We start from the raw sequence: 14,825 nt of genomic DNA on the forward strand, positions 1-14,825 counted from the left end.
CTTTGTCCGTGCGCTCTGCCAGGCACACGGAGCACATACGCAGCCTCTCCCACATGTCATATAGCTCCAAAAAAGCTCATGATAGAAGCTACCAAGCTCTTCCACGTGTTCCCTATTTAAATAAAGTTACGTGAAGTGTTTTCATGCGAAGTATATTTACACAGAAATGTAGCATGTCGATTTTATAAGCAAATAAAAAGGGGGACTATATTGTGAGGCGTAATGATACGAGGAGCAAAACGTCCGCGCAGTAACTCCTAAAGACTTCCCCCCGCTCACTTCCGTCAATAACCTTTAGGAGTTACTGCGCGGCCCTTTAAAGGCAGCAGGTAAGACCTCCGTCTGAAGAGAGCAATTCATCATGTTCAAAAGCTCGTCTCTAAGAGATCCATAAAAAGACTTAAAAAACGGGGTTGGAACCGGGTCTAAAAGACATGTGGTGGGCCTCACTGAGGAGAAAACTTTAAAGTGTCTCAGCATTAACCAGGACAAAACTGTCCCATGTTTCCACTGATAGAGGTAGACACTGAGAAACACTTGAAACAATACAATTCTGAGGGGATAAAAAGTTGCATCTAATTGTGTCTATCTTCTCCCTGAAGTGGTCTGCAAACTCCTCGCAAATTGCTGCTAATCCCATAATGCTTAGCGATATGACATCACAAAACGTGCTGCGTTAACGCAAGACTCTTATCGGGCGATAAAACAAATATCGCCGTTAATCCATTTTCAAAGGGGTTGATTTAGGGTCGGTATTAGAGTTAAGTTTGGGATTGGAGTTAGGTTTCGAGTTAGGTATAGACATAAAATTGCGATTAGCCCTGAAAAGCCAGGGCCCTTGTGTCAGATCGTTCTGTGTTCCATACACCGCACAACTCCAGAAAGTCTGTGTATTGCGAAGATACTCACCAAAGGATCAATCTTCTTAGAAAGTTAGGAGAAATTTTAAAGCTGAAAGCAGGTTTCGACGTTGGGTTGGGGTTTCAAGTAGGTTTTAGGTTAAGAGTTGAGATAAGGGGTTTAGAGTTTAAGAGTAAGGTTCAGCTTCAAGTTTAAAGGGTTATAATCAGGATTACAGATAAAGGCGGGGGTTAAGGGTATGTTCCCGGTAGGTAACACGGGGGTTGAGGTAAAGTTTTAAAATTAGATTAGGAGTCAGGGTGAAGTTTTAAGGGTCATAGCCAAGATTCATTTTGAAGGTGGGGTTCAGAGAAGGTTAAGGGCTAGGGTTAGGGTTTTAAGGTTAGGGCTAGGTTTGGGATCTTAAAGTTAGGGGTTAGGGTTAGGGTTGGAGTTATGGTTGGATTAGAGATAGATTTAGGGTTGGTATTATAGTTAAGGCTAGGATTGAAGTAAGGGTTCGAGTTTGGTATACACATAAAATTGCGATTAGCCCTGAGAAGCTTTTGCCCTAGGGTTGGGGTTAGGGTTAGGGCTATGGTTGGAATAATGGTTGGATTAGAGTTAGTTTTAGGGTTGGTATTAGAGTTAAGTCATGGATTGGAGTTAGGGTTCGAGCTAGGTATAGACATAAAATTTAGTTTGGCCTTGAAAAGCCATGGCCCTCATTTGCATGTGATAAGGTTAAGGTTAGGGTTAGGGTGAGGGTTGGAGTTATGGTTGGGTTAGGAGTAGATTTAGGGGTGGTATTATAGTTAAGGCTCGGATTGAAGTAAGGGTTCGACTTTGGTATACACATACAATTGTGATTAGCCCTGAGAAGCTTTTGCCCTAGGGTTGGGGTTAGGGTAAGGGTTAGGGTTGAAGTTATGAGTTAGATCTAGGGTTGGTATTAGAGTTAAGGCAGGGATTGGAGTTAGGGCTCGAGTTAGGGTTAGGGGTGACTCTTTTCTGATAGATCAAGAATTACTGCCAAAAGTTAAACAGTGTGAATATAAAGCAATCGTTTTGTTGGATAACAGTCTGGTATTACTACAAATTGCAACTTGACATAAAACTGCACGGAACTGGAAACATAACTATAATCTGCTCTTTGATCAAAAAGGACAAGAAGAAATGAAAGGAAACACGATAAGCTTACTTGTTTGGACAATTTATTTCTTTAAAGGGACTAAACAGAGTTTTAAAATGTTAAAATTGAGTATTTCTGTCCCCTACATACTACTCCAGCAATGTCCTAATGTGTAACATGATCCAAGGCCTATTCACCACAACTGCCTCTGAAATCCTGCACTCTCTCAAAAAGTTGTTTCTTCGGACCGAGGGACTGTCATGCAGCAAGCTTAATATAGAAACTGCAGTTACACGTAAGACCTGAGGTGGCAGAAGTGAGTATAAAAATGACAATCTCCATCTAGTCCCTTAAAGTGGCTTCAATAATAAAAAATAAAAAAACTATAGTGAAGGAATTTAGGATTATGAATGAAATCTCTAACATAGACAAGCGAGACACTGTTTCTCCCACCCCTGACCTCTATAATAAAAAGTTGTCTCTTCAAACCGAAGCGGGAATCGGTGGTACGAGCCTCCAGTGGGACTCAAGCGGGCCACGGCTCAAAGCTAGCCGAGGAGTACGCACCTTCGCTGGCTACAAGCCGGGAAAAGACCTGGGTTAGGGTCCTAACCCTAACCCAGAGTTTATCGGATCAAGACGTCCTCCTTCGACTAATCAAGACGACTCAGTGCTGAGAATTAGAGCAAAATTGGGCAAAGAAACTGTGCAGTGTGTGCTGAGCTTAAGTCGCTTAAATAATCCGCTTCTTTCGTTTGTTTCGATTTGTGTGTGTGTGTGTGTGTGTGTGTGTGTGTGTGTGTGTGTGTGTGTGTGTGTGTTTGCAGACTTGTTGTTTAATGTTCTCTTCTTCCGTCCAATTGCTTTCTATTGAATCTCCTCTTTTTTCGTGTGTCCTTGAAGAAGCCTTTAAAGATGTTCTGTTCCTCGGGCATTTGCTGCTCCTTCAAACTCTGAGCATTTCAGAGGATTTTCATTCCCATATAGTGAATGTGCCTTGTCTGAGTTTCTTGATAGAATTTACATTGTACAAATGTTTCAAAGTACAATGTAGTAAACTTTTGAAACTGGACAGGGAATAGTTGAAAAGATTTTGACAAGCATTTTGAAAATACATTGTTTGTACGAAAGCCAATTCATCGCAAATATAACCAAAACAAGCCCATTGATGGTATTTCTATGTAAAAATCGCACAAGGAGTTGCTGCAGTGCGTGGATTAAACAGCGCTCAATTTAAGGTGAATCCTGTTGCATTTCCAGGGAAATTCAGCTTGGGCAGCTGGTGAACGCACACTGACTCTGGTGTGAATATGTATCGGCCTCGATGTAGGCTTTTGCTAACATCGGAATCAGCAAAAGTGTAAACACTGCCAACACATATCAGATGTCAGATGAATGTGGGGAGAGTCTCGCCTATCAATCTCATCGTGCTCACGTTTATACTTCATTAATTATTTCACACTGTTGGCTGTAAATATAAAGGTCTACTTCCGTGTTTCAGCTCATATAACACTCAGTCACACAGTGGGAGTTAATGAGCTTTAAGACAACAAAAGAACATGATGACCTGTCTGCCACTATAATGCAGTGGAAAACTCCAATCTTACAGCAGTTTTTTCAGCGTGAGAAATGCGAGGTGTGGCGTGTTATGGTGATGAAATACATGGGTGTCTTGGCTCAAAAGCTTGTGCATAACTCTGATTACATTTGGAAATCATTTTTCCCCAATAATCATACTTAACATCCATACATACATGTAATGCATATGCGCTGATGATGATTCTGCGCTCTGCTCTTGGTAATTTACCGATGGATGCACTGTTACCGTAAAAATAATATCTTCAATATAACACGAAGACCTTTTGAAATACACATATGTTGTACGTGTGGTTATTCTATTTCAATTTGGTGGTTTGCAATAAGATTAAAGGGATGGGAGAACACACACACAAGAAAATATAGGTAATTGTCCCTTGTATCTCACGGTCTGCCGGGAATCAGCAGCCCAGGTAATTAACTTCTCTGACATGTTGCGTTTGCCGGTTCCACACAAGAGCTGATTGAAAAACTACAATTTGAATTTCTCTCCAAAATGCACGCAGGTCCGGACACACTCGTGATGGGTATTATTGTGCATAATCACCCTCATTTTACACTTGGCGGGATATAATAGTCGCAGCTTATCCTCCGCAACAAGCGCTAATTGCCGTCTCATTTCCCCTTTCTGACAAACAAAGCGCATGCTGCAGTCCGCTCCGACATTGAAAACACATCCTCAAAAGTAATTACAGATGTCGAAGGTTAAGATGAAGATGGAGATTTATGAGATTTGTGTGGTTTTGCTAATGTGTGGTTAAATTTTCCACTGCTGACAATGGACGGCAAGAACTGGCATTATCTATTTATTTATTAAAGTGGCACTGAAGACTAAACTTCACCCACATTTACAGTATAACATTGCTGTCGAAGTGGGTCGGCTATATCAGATAATATTTATTTTATTTTTTATTCACTTTTCTTGAGTTTGTTTTGTTGTATGTCAAATTATGTCAACACAAAAAAACATGAATAAGACTTCCACACTCAAACAGTTACCCAGCTTGTTCCCTTTTACTTAATATATATGAATAATATATACTTTGAACTGAGGAGGGATCCTGGATGAGAGATGACACATCTGCACTTTTAAAGAAGGCCAATACAGAAGACAACATTTTGAACTTTTCAATGCAAAAAAAGGAAAGAGACAGAGAAGGCAGAATTTATGCATTTAGTTATTGATTGATTTGTTATTCTTCCCTGGGAAACACAAATAATGACTCTGGTCCATTATGTTTAAATCATCTTGTCCATGCTAAAACTAGGTTGTGCCATGCGGATGGCTTCTTGCTGTAACGGGAAGTCTCCATTTGTCTGCGTTTAATCGAGCTCAGAGTTTGGCCTGAGGAAGAGCACACAGATGGGGTGAGCCTATTCCAGTTAGCTTTCCATGCAACAAGCACTGCAGCTGACAGAGAGAACGCTTTTGTTCTTTGTTTTGTTTTTTTAAGTAAGTTATATTGAACAGAATGTCTCTGTTGCATAAAAAGAACACCGTCCATTTTATTTTCCTGATATAAGGCTTTCAACCTTGAATGGTTAATATTACAACATACCAAACACAACATTTCTGCCAGAGGTTTCCTCAATATGCTACCATCAGGGGCTTTAAAACCAAAATTTAAAAAAGGCCCAGGCATTCGGATGGATGAACATGGACATGGACGCAATGTAGAACGCACAGGATTTCAAATATGTTTTCAGTGGGATTTTATCATGACATGGCAGGTAAACCCCAAACCCCCACATATTGAGATAATATCCGGCAGAGGCAGGAGTGAGGAGAGTGGCTACAACAGTGTTGAGTTCAGACAGAATCGCGCAGCAGTGACTTCTGAAGTGAACATATGCAAGCTTTTCAAGTGACCTAATAGAAGTCATAGCGCGATTCGTCCAGTTAGGTGTGTACACACCTTTGAAGGGACTAGATGCAAGTTGGCCATTTTATACACACTTCTGCTATCTCAGGTCATACGTGTAACTGCACCTTCTATATTAAAGTGGAGGTATTCCCTCATTAAAAACATGCCTGAAGTGTTGCCTTGGCAGATTCATGTATTTTTGAGTAATCTGTAAAAACTCTGATGTTTTCCAATTTTTGGATTAGCTTTGCCTGAGTCCTCCAAGGAATGCCCCACCTCCTGGAGACGCCTCCGACCTTTCGTTACACCAACCTAGTAACCAACCACTGCTCCTCAGCAGAACCCCTATGGAGACCATATTAAGACAAAAACATTTATCTGTGTGTAATTAGATTTGTGCATGCGTAATCAGATGCGTCTGTGCAAAACCAGATGCGCGTGTGTGTAAACAGATGTGTGCGTTCGTAGCCAGATGTGTGCGTGCATATTTTTTTTTGCGTTCGTAAAATGTGATTTGCATGTGCAGTAAAACAATGTGTGTGTAAATTTCCAAGTTGTAAAACAAGATCAACGGAAAATGTCTAAGTCCTACGCACAAGTCTTTCTTTTACACACAACACTGCGTGCGTAGTAAGATGCGTGTGTAATCAAATGTGTGTGTGCGTAATAAAATGCGTGCGTGTGCTATAAAATGCGTGCGTGCGTAATTTTTTTTTGCAAGTGTCAATGAACAATGTGTCTGTAAAATGTCCAAGTTGTGAAAAAAATGTAACCCTGAAAACAAAAAAAGTCCCACACACAAGTCTCACAAGCCTCTGTTTTTACGAGTCTCACAAATCTTTTTGACACAGTCCTGCCATGTCAGAGATTTGTGCGTAACTTTTTACCGCCCACAGTTTTGACTGCCAGGCTGGTTGATGTGCTGTGTTTGGGTGACCTGTTCTGAAGCTCTGAAGCTGGATTGCAGAGGACGACAAAACTATATTTAAATAGATATGCTAATTATCTCCACCCTGAAGTTTGGACCGCCAGTAAAATGGATGGTTTTGCAGCCAATAGGAACAAGCCAAACCCTTCTCTGCTAAGGCAAGAGCAGCACCATCGATCGTCTCTTACCTGAAGCAAAAGTATCCTCCTGGTTTCAGGCCAGTCATTTTCTACTGACAAATAAAAGGAGGTGTGCTCTTCCTCTGTAACTATGAACTGAACGTTTATTTGTCATTGGGGAAGGTGTCAGTGTGACAGTTTAATATAGATCCATGGGTAGAATAGGATTGCTAGTTGGCAATTAGCATTAGCTCTGATCGGTCAAAGGGTTGTCTGTTTTTGATAGCAATAGCTTAAGGCTAGTTAAAGGTCCTATATCATGCAAATTTTAGCCATGTTGTTATGCTATTTCCTTATCAAAAACACCCCCAGAGTGGTTTGTGGCTTCATTCACGCAGCTCTCCGCAATCCTCCTGAATCCTGCTCTCTGAGCAGCTGCGCCGCCCTCTCCTGGTGAACGACTGAGTTGCTCCGTTGGGACGTAACAGCGGAACGGAAGTGCTCGACGTCTGTAATGTAATGCCTTACAGCGTGATTTTAATTTGTAAAATAGCTTTTTCATTATTTCTGCTGTAGGAGAGAAACAAAGAGGAAAAAAAAAAAAATTAAAAAAAGAAAAAGGATGTGCCCGAGGTGCTTCCAGGTCAGCTGTGGCCAAAGCAAACACATCCCTGAGCGTCTGAACAGACGTCATGTTTGCGCTGCAGCTGTGAAGATGGAGCTCGTTGTCATCTATTCTGGACACACCTGTTCTTTATTCTTACCTAACGATAATGTCACGGAGAAAAAGAAGCGCGTTCGGCTACGAGGACGGGAGTTTATTCAACCTTTTTCAAGGAGAGGCCACTCGTCTAGCTGTTTTTTTCTCCAGGATTCAGCGACTATCAGCAAAATATTGTTTTTCTGTGACTGTCACTGATGGATGCTTGGTGAACCTTCACCAGAACCAAAGTGGATTCACTTTTATAACCACAATGTAACAGCGATGGAGCAGAGGGTGAGTCAGTCCAAACGCGTGTTAGCTTGTGTGTTAGCATATTAGCATGTGTGTTAGCCATTTATGAAGCTGTGTTGCAGATGTCAACTCCGTATAACTGCATCGTGAAGCAATTTCACTTATTGCTGTTTATTTATATTACGGTAAAGTTGTATGTGCGGAGAAAAGGGGCGGAGTAAACTGAATCGAATCGTGTCTTCCGGGTTCGAAAAATACCTCCAGAAAACACTTATATTTATCACAAAAATGAGTGCTCCATAGTGGTAGAGGTACAATATATCATATAAATGCCTATACTTAACTTTGGAATGGCTAAAATAGCATGATATAGATCCTTTAACCTTTATCAATTGCGTTTTTGACAAAACATTGCATAAGAGAAAATGCTTCTGCCTAATATTGACAGACAGCTAATGTGTTTTTAGGGTCATTCACTCACATACAGTTGTCTGTGTCAAAGGAGCAACAGCTTTATGGTTGTTTGGAAGTGTAATAAACACTACCCTGTCAAACTCGCCAAAAATATTGCACTATCACTCAAAATATTGAAAATATTAAAGCTGAATCTATTATAGAAAACGCAATCTCAATGGCCGCCGCCTGGGCGCCGCCATGTTTATTTCCCATACCGACTTTGAAGCTAAGCAGGGAAGTGCCTGGTTAGAACTGGGATGGGAGACCGTTCCTCGGAAGCTAAGCAGGGAAGGGCCTGGTTAGGACTGGGATGGGAGACCGTTTGGGAACACCAGGAAGCCTGGCGACAGTACTGAGTGTGTGCGTGGTTGGTGTTGGGGGCTGATGTGCGCAGACTGGTTGCCTGTCCATGAATAATGCACCAAATTGTTGGGCGACTTTGAGCGTCTGGAAAAGCGCTATAATGCATTATTACTCTTATTATTATTATTACATCCGCGGCCGGCCCCACGTGACCGTTACACCGGCCGCGGGCATTGACGACGGGTCCGTCCGAGGACAACCCGCTGTCACAAAAACGTGAGTGCACGAGATCTGACTGCCGTGCGTGTGCGCGCATCCAAACAGGGCGATGTGTGTGTGCGCGCGCGTGTGTGTTCGTGAGTGTGTGTATGTATGTGTGCGCGTGCATCCAAACAGGGCGATGTGTGCGTGTGTGTATGTGTGTGCGTGCGTGCCCAAAACCTGTTCAAACACGAGCCTCTAATCACACGCGCTGCTCCGACTGATTTATCCTCCGTGTGAGTAAAAGCGAAAATGAAACTACCAGTTAACGACAGCATGGCCTGCACTGCGTAGTTTTTTTTCTTTTTTTTTACTTTGCTGCTGTACCATTTGTTTTCTATTTTGCTTTCACATATTGTGAGCACAGAGGTACATTTTATTCTAAAGCAGCTTTGAAAGCATTGCCAATTTCATTGTAAGGTTATAAATACTGTCTAACAACGATCATTAGGCTATTTCAGTTCAAAACCAACTTATTACTTTTTTTTATTGTACACTACCGTGATGCACCAAACCACGGGTCCTGCACCGTGAACCAAACCGTTAGAGCTGAACCCCTAATATTTCTCCATAATTATCCCACTGTCTCTTGAATTCTGTTCCCCGAGTTTAGCGAAAATATTGTCGTTGTAGTTTATAAGAAAGGAGCACGGGTGCATCAAACACTCCAATTGCAGTTTGTTTGAAATTTTTCTTAGCCTTCATTCTTTTACACATTTGTAGTGGCCATAGTTTTTGGAATGGGTTGGGAACCACTGGTCTACAGCTGAACTGTGTGACGGGTTGGACATTTCTTTGTAATCACTCACAATCTCAGAATATCAAATGTGGAGACTAGCGAGGCCCGGCCGAAGGCCGGGTCTCAGCTAGTAATAAAAATAAATAAATAACAGTACTTGGCAAAGATTAACCACAATATAACCGATTTAATCATGCTCCATATTTTCAGTTTAATGACTGCAACATAGCAAAATCTGCCATGGTAATCAACTAGCCCCAGCATGGATGATCCTGTAGGTGACTGCTGCATCCAGGAGCCCATCTTCAGATATCAAGGATCTTCATCAGGAACAGCTGAAAGATTGAACTGTTGCTCAAGTGAGTGAACATAATGAAGCTTGTATGCTGTGTACAGCGTCGTACTGTACAATGCATATTGTCTGTTATTTGTTTTTTGCTACAGTGACACCAACAAACCACGAACATCATGAAGAACCTCTCTTTACGGCCGTCTTCTACCCTGTCAGCCCTCAGGAATGTGAGTAGACACTGGTTGTCCAAGTCTGCAGCAGGAGTTAAGAACTACTAACAGGCCCATTTGATAAAATGTAGGTGTATGTCGATTTAGGGGCCACACGCTATGAGCTGGAAATGTTACAGTTCAACAAACAATTCCACAATACAATAAACAGTCATAACAGTTGTATTGTGCATGGTTATATTGGTAAAAAAGAATATATAAAAATATCTGGATTGTGTAGGAAGATCAAAAGAAAGACACAAGCATTTAGTTAGAGCTATTAATTGTCACCGCCCATGCATCCTTACTTTGCATGACAAAGAGTTTAGAATGCTCACACTTTTATCAGATTCAAATTTGCTATTGCTGTATTAGCCCACAAGATGGCATCAAATACTAGTAATGACAGTCCATGGTCATGCTTTTTCCCCTAAAAGAATACATTTAAGAATAAATTCTTTTTTTTTAATCACTGACAAGAGTTTGTTTGCCAGCCAGCTGTCTCAGGTGTGATCAGATGGAACCAATGTTGAAATTTTCTCGTTTCTAAATGGACCCAATGGAACAAAGGACTCCATAAACCCCCTCCCCACAGTGTCCAGCCCGAAGATGTAAAACAGTCAGAGTCATCATGGAGGATTAGCTTCATGTGTTGTGAACCGGAGCTACAGCAGCTCTGAGAATTTTACAAAGACACACATCAGTGTTTCTGTTACCTACACCCAGGATTAAAACTGGTGACAAGAACACTTATTTCAGTGACTGGTTCTGCGCTGGGAATGTCTTGGGGCATTGATGATGCACAGAGCCTCCGGAGAAAGCTAATGCTAAGCTAAACCTCGGGTCATCACGTGAAAACGAGAGATATGCACGAATAAAGTAAATAAAACCACCATATACCTGGAGCAAACAAGCTAGTCGCGAGGTGCTAGCGGCTAGTTCGGAAAATTCATTGAAAACAAGCAGCATATTATGCACAAATAACGTCAATAAAGCAGGCAACTCCTTGAAGCAGCCTTTACGATGATCACACAATGAGCCTGGCTTCACACATGTATGGGTTATTGCAGACTTTTCATCAACAATGAGCTGTAGTTGATTATAACAAGCTAACGGGGGTATCCTCGAATAACCATTGTCCACCTGCACAGATAATGTCCGTCTTTTGAGGCGTATGGGCTGGATATATGTAGACTTAAATACTGGTAAGATCCTGGTGTAGTCCATGGGGGCATAGTTAAACATCCATAAGGCATGGCAGTAGAAAAGAGGGACTAGATAGCCAGCAGTTATTTTTCAGGCAAGAGCCCCTTCCAAGCGTGCACACCGTCTCCAAAGTCACTTTCCAGGTCAGACGCTGGATCAAATCATATAGTGTGTGGCCATTGTTCACAAAGTGATAAAGCGTAGCTCCTTTCCAACAATAAAAATTAAAATGCACCGAAAATCGCTCATAGTTTCAATACGAGTGGAGTAGAGTGTTGTGATGATGCCACACGCAGTGTGTGGAGGGGGCGTGTCGTAAAGGGTCAGAGGTTCTTAAAGACACAGAGGCCTAATTCAAGACTTTCGCTACAGCCATTTTGAGAGAGCAATTTTATACAAGACAGTTTTTTATTTTATTTTTATTTAAATTTACTGCATTTGCAGACCAACAGAAGGTTTCGTCATCATTGTAGTGTGCCATAGACTGGTGCTATGTGATTGAAAAAAGCATAATACCCCCTCTTTAAGCTCGTGCATGACGGCACTTCGGACCTGAATTGACACCTTTTGAGTGAGAGTGCAGGATTTTAGAGGCAGTTGTGGTGTATAGGTCAGGGCTCATTCTACACATTAGGACATTGCTGGAACATGTAGGGGAAGGAAAATACTGTACATGGTATTAACATTTTTAAACTCCGTATAGTCTGGTTTGTGTGTGCATTCATTTTAAACAGGAGGTGTCAGCATAAATCACAGAGAGATAAAGAACACAGTTCATCTGAAAAATCTAAATCCATCACCAAACTCATGATGAATATATTACACCACGCCATGAGTCTGAGTCAAGCAGTACATAAGAAGAATGTTCAATTTGTTAACAATCTTTATTTCAACTTAAAAGCAACACTCATAGTATTATGTGAATGAGAAATACGCCTTTTTCATGTCATTATCTACAATTTGCTTCAGCCACTAAAGTTACAACACAATAGATCTTGTATCTAAAAACGCAGACGATAGCGTGACATTTTGCGTTCAGTAGGAGTGCACTTTGTGATCTTGCCACTCCAGACTCACTCCAGGCTCATTTGAGTGGGTGGAGACACACATTTTCTTCCAACCAGATCGACTCCGCAGCCTGGGGAGGGGTTGTGGGGGGTGAACATGGGCATTTGTTTTGTTTTAGGTTCACGCCAAGCACGGGCCGATTCGTGTCACAGCGGACGCTGTAGGTCTTCATCTCTCCTACTGTATATAAAATCCATGTGCGCTTTCAAAAAAGGACTTCTCTCGCCGCTGCTCAAGGTGCAGAGTCTGGGTGACATAGCGGCAGATTCTCTCCTCTGATTTGAGCTCGGAAACTTGCTGAGAACTAAACCGCATCCGGAGCAGGTTATGCGCAAAGGCATGTTACCATGGAGATCTATCCTGCTAGAGATATTCTGCTTTGTAGCACCAGGTTTAACGCTAAACTTATCCCGCTAACCCTATAATCAAGCTTCATAGTATACCCCTCTGACCAGCCCATGCCCAAAGAAAACCAAAGTAACAACTGAAAGGTGGACCTTGAGTTGAGTGAGAAAAGGAAGAGGAAGGAGGAGGTAGAGGAGCTGACCAGTGCAGGACACCGCGCTCTGAAACAGGGATAAACTCAGGAGACTAACCACTGAAGGCAGCCAGGACTAACACCTGAACACAATTTTGTTGTACGCTTGTACAATGACTCAATTTACAGAGCAATTTTCCACCTGTATTAGGCACTCAAAGCGCTTCACAGCAAGGATCCACCCACCAGTGTACACAGACACTCGAGGCAAGGTGGGTGTGAAGTGTCTTGCAGTGTGCTTCTTCAGGTGGCGTGATTTGAACCCTCGACCTTCTGATCATGAGACGACCAGTTCTACCATGTGCGCCACCATTGCCCCACTTACCTACAAGCACTTACTTACTTACCTGGTGAGCCAGCCAAACAGAAACAAAAGGTATATACAGGGCTATAGGAGCCACTGCCAGCACCGGACAAATGGAAATGTCGACAATAATCTCAGCCAAATCACAAGAAAAGCGAAAACAGGGTAACTGGTGCCCGTAGGAATAAAGTGGACAGAAGGAGTACAGAACGTACAGCCAGGACTTAATTCTAGAAACTAGGGATGGGTACCGATGTCGATACCTATGTTGTTTAAATTAAATAAAAATAACGTGTATAAAAATCATTCAAGAAAAAGACCGAAAACAGCACAACAGAGGCTACTCAGGCCGCAGCAGCGTCACCTGTAACTTCATGTTTCAAGCACAATTTTCACTTAAGCAGTGATAAAAAGAAAGAAAGGACATTATTACCTCCTGAGTTGCAGAGTCAGATCCACATCAGGACACGGTTTCTTTCAGCTAAACTTTTCTAAACACACTGCACTTTGACGAAGTGAAAGCAACTTCACACGTCAAAGATCCTTACATGGTGTGAGCGCTCACTCTGCCACTAATAATTTACTAAAACTGTACCAACAATGTCTAATACAGAGTGAGCACTCACTTTTCTATAAACCATCTTGGATATTCCCCTCACTGCAGCTGCTTGTAAAGTTGTAAACAAGAGCACGTAAATAAGCTCAGCCTCCAGATCTGTCGCTAAAGGTAGAGATGTCTTTCTTGTTGTCACTGCTTGGTTTTGCTTTTCAATTTGCCTAAAAACTAAAGTTTCTTATTCAGTCCTGGTGTAGTCCTGGTTTAGACCTGGTTCAGTCCGGACGCAGACCGCGGCTCTGCCATCTCTATTACAAAAGTTTAGTACGTTGTAGCTTTGCTTCGCTTTAAGGCAAATTCATACTCCAGTTCTCGCTTCTTGTGAAGTATGAAGAGGCCTGCAAGTTATAGCTATAAGGTGTAGCTTTTCTTCGCTCCATTTGCGTTGAAGTGGCTCATTATCTGCGCATACGTGCATTTTTTAGACTCAAAGCGGGTCGGAGAGAAAAAGAACCTAAAACTGGTACAGAAAGAATTACATTTTTTCGATACCACCCCCCGAGCCGGTCGGTACCAAATAGATACCGTTTAACGGTGCCCATCCCTACTAGAAACTAGACATATCCACGAAAAACACATTTTAAGTCGTTATAAACATGAATACTGCTTTGAGAGAGTTAAACATAAAAAGGTACTTTTAGAAGAATTGGAGAACAGGCTCACAAACTTGGATTTTTTCTCAGCACAATCATGCAACATAAAACATATAACACAGAATTTAGGAAAAAGTAAGCTAGACAACTTTTTATTTTATTTGGCAGTTTAGAATAATAGTTCAATATCAATTATTTTAAGCTTTTATCTAAACCCCTGTCACAAAGTCCTTCTAAATAATCGCAAGGACAAATGCAATGTCTCACTTGCCTGTATTTCAGCTGTGACTGTCAGTTTGGTGTGTGGCTTCCCGTGGGGGCACTTTGGATGTCTCAGAATGAAAGATGTTTGGGCGTTTGTATTGATGTGCTTTTCCTTCATGTCTGTTGTATTCTGTCTCTGAATCCCCCGATGGCCCTGCGACGTGAGTCTGTGTTGTTTGTTTATATTATTTCTTCAAATTTTGTCCCTGTTTGTTGATGGCCTATGTTGCATATGCATGTGTACTGGCTGCTGTGTTTTCCCACTGCTCCTGGCAGATTGCCCCAAAAGCATTGAATAATGGGGCAAATTTCAATATTTGTTTATTTCGTTTACTTATATGGATACCATTAGCTGAACGCAATAAGCAGTCTTCCTGGGTCCATTCCAAGCAGCATTTACATGTTCATATATATATATATATATATATATATATATATATATATATATATATATATATATATATATATATATATATGGGCTACTGGAACAAGGCGGAAATGGGCGAGATGCGAGAACAGGGCTCTGATGGAATGCTACTAC

Source organism: Gobius niger, assembly GCF_951799975.1.
Source record: "Gobius niger genome assembly, chromosome: 2".
In the NCBI taxonomy this organism is placed as follows: Eukaryota; Metazoa; Chordata; class Actinopteri; order Gobiiformes; family Gobiidae; genus Gobius; species Gobius niger.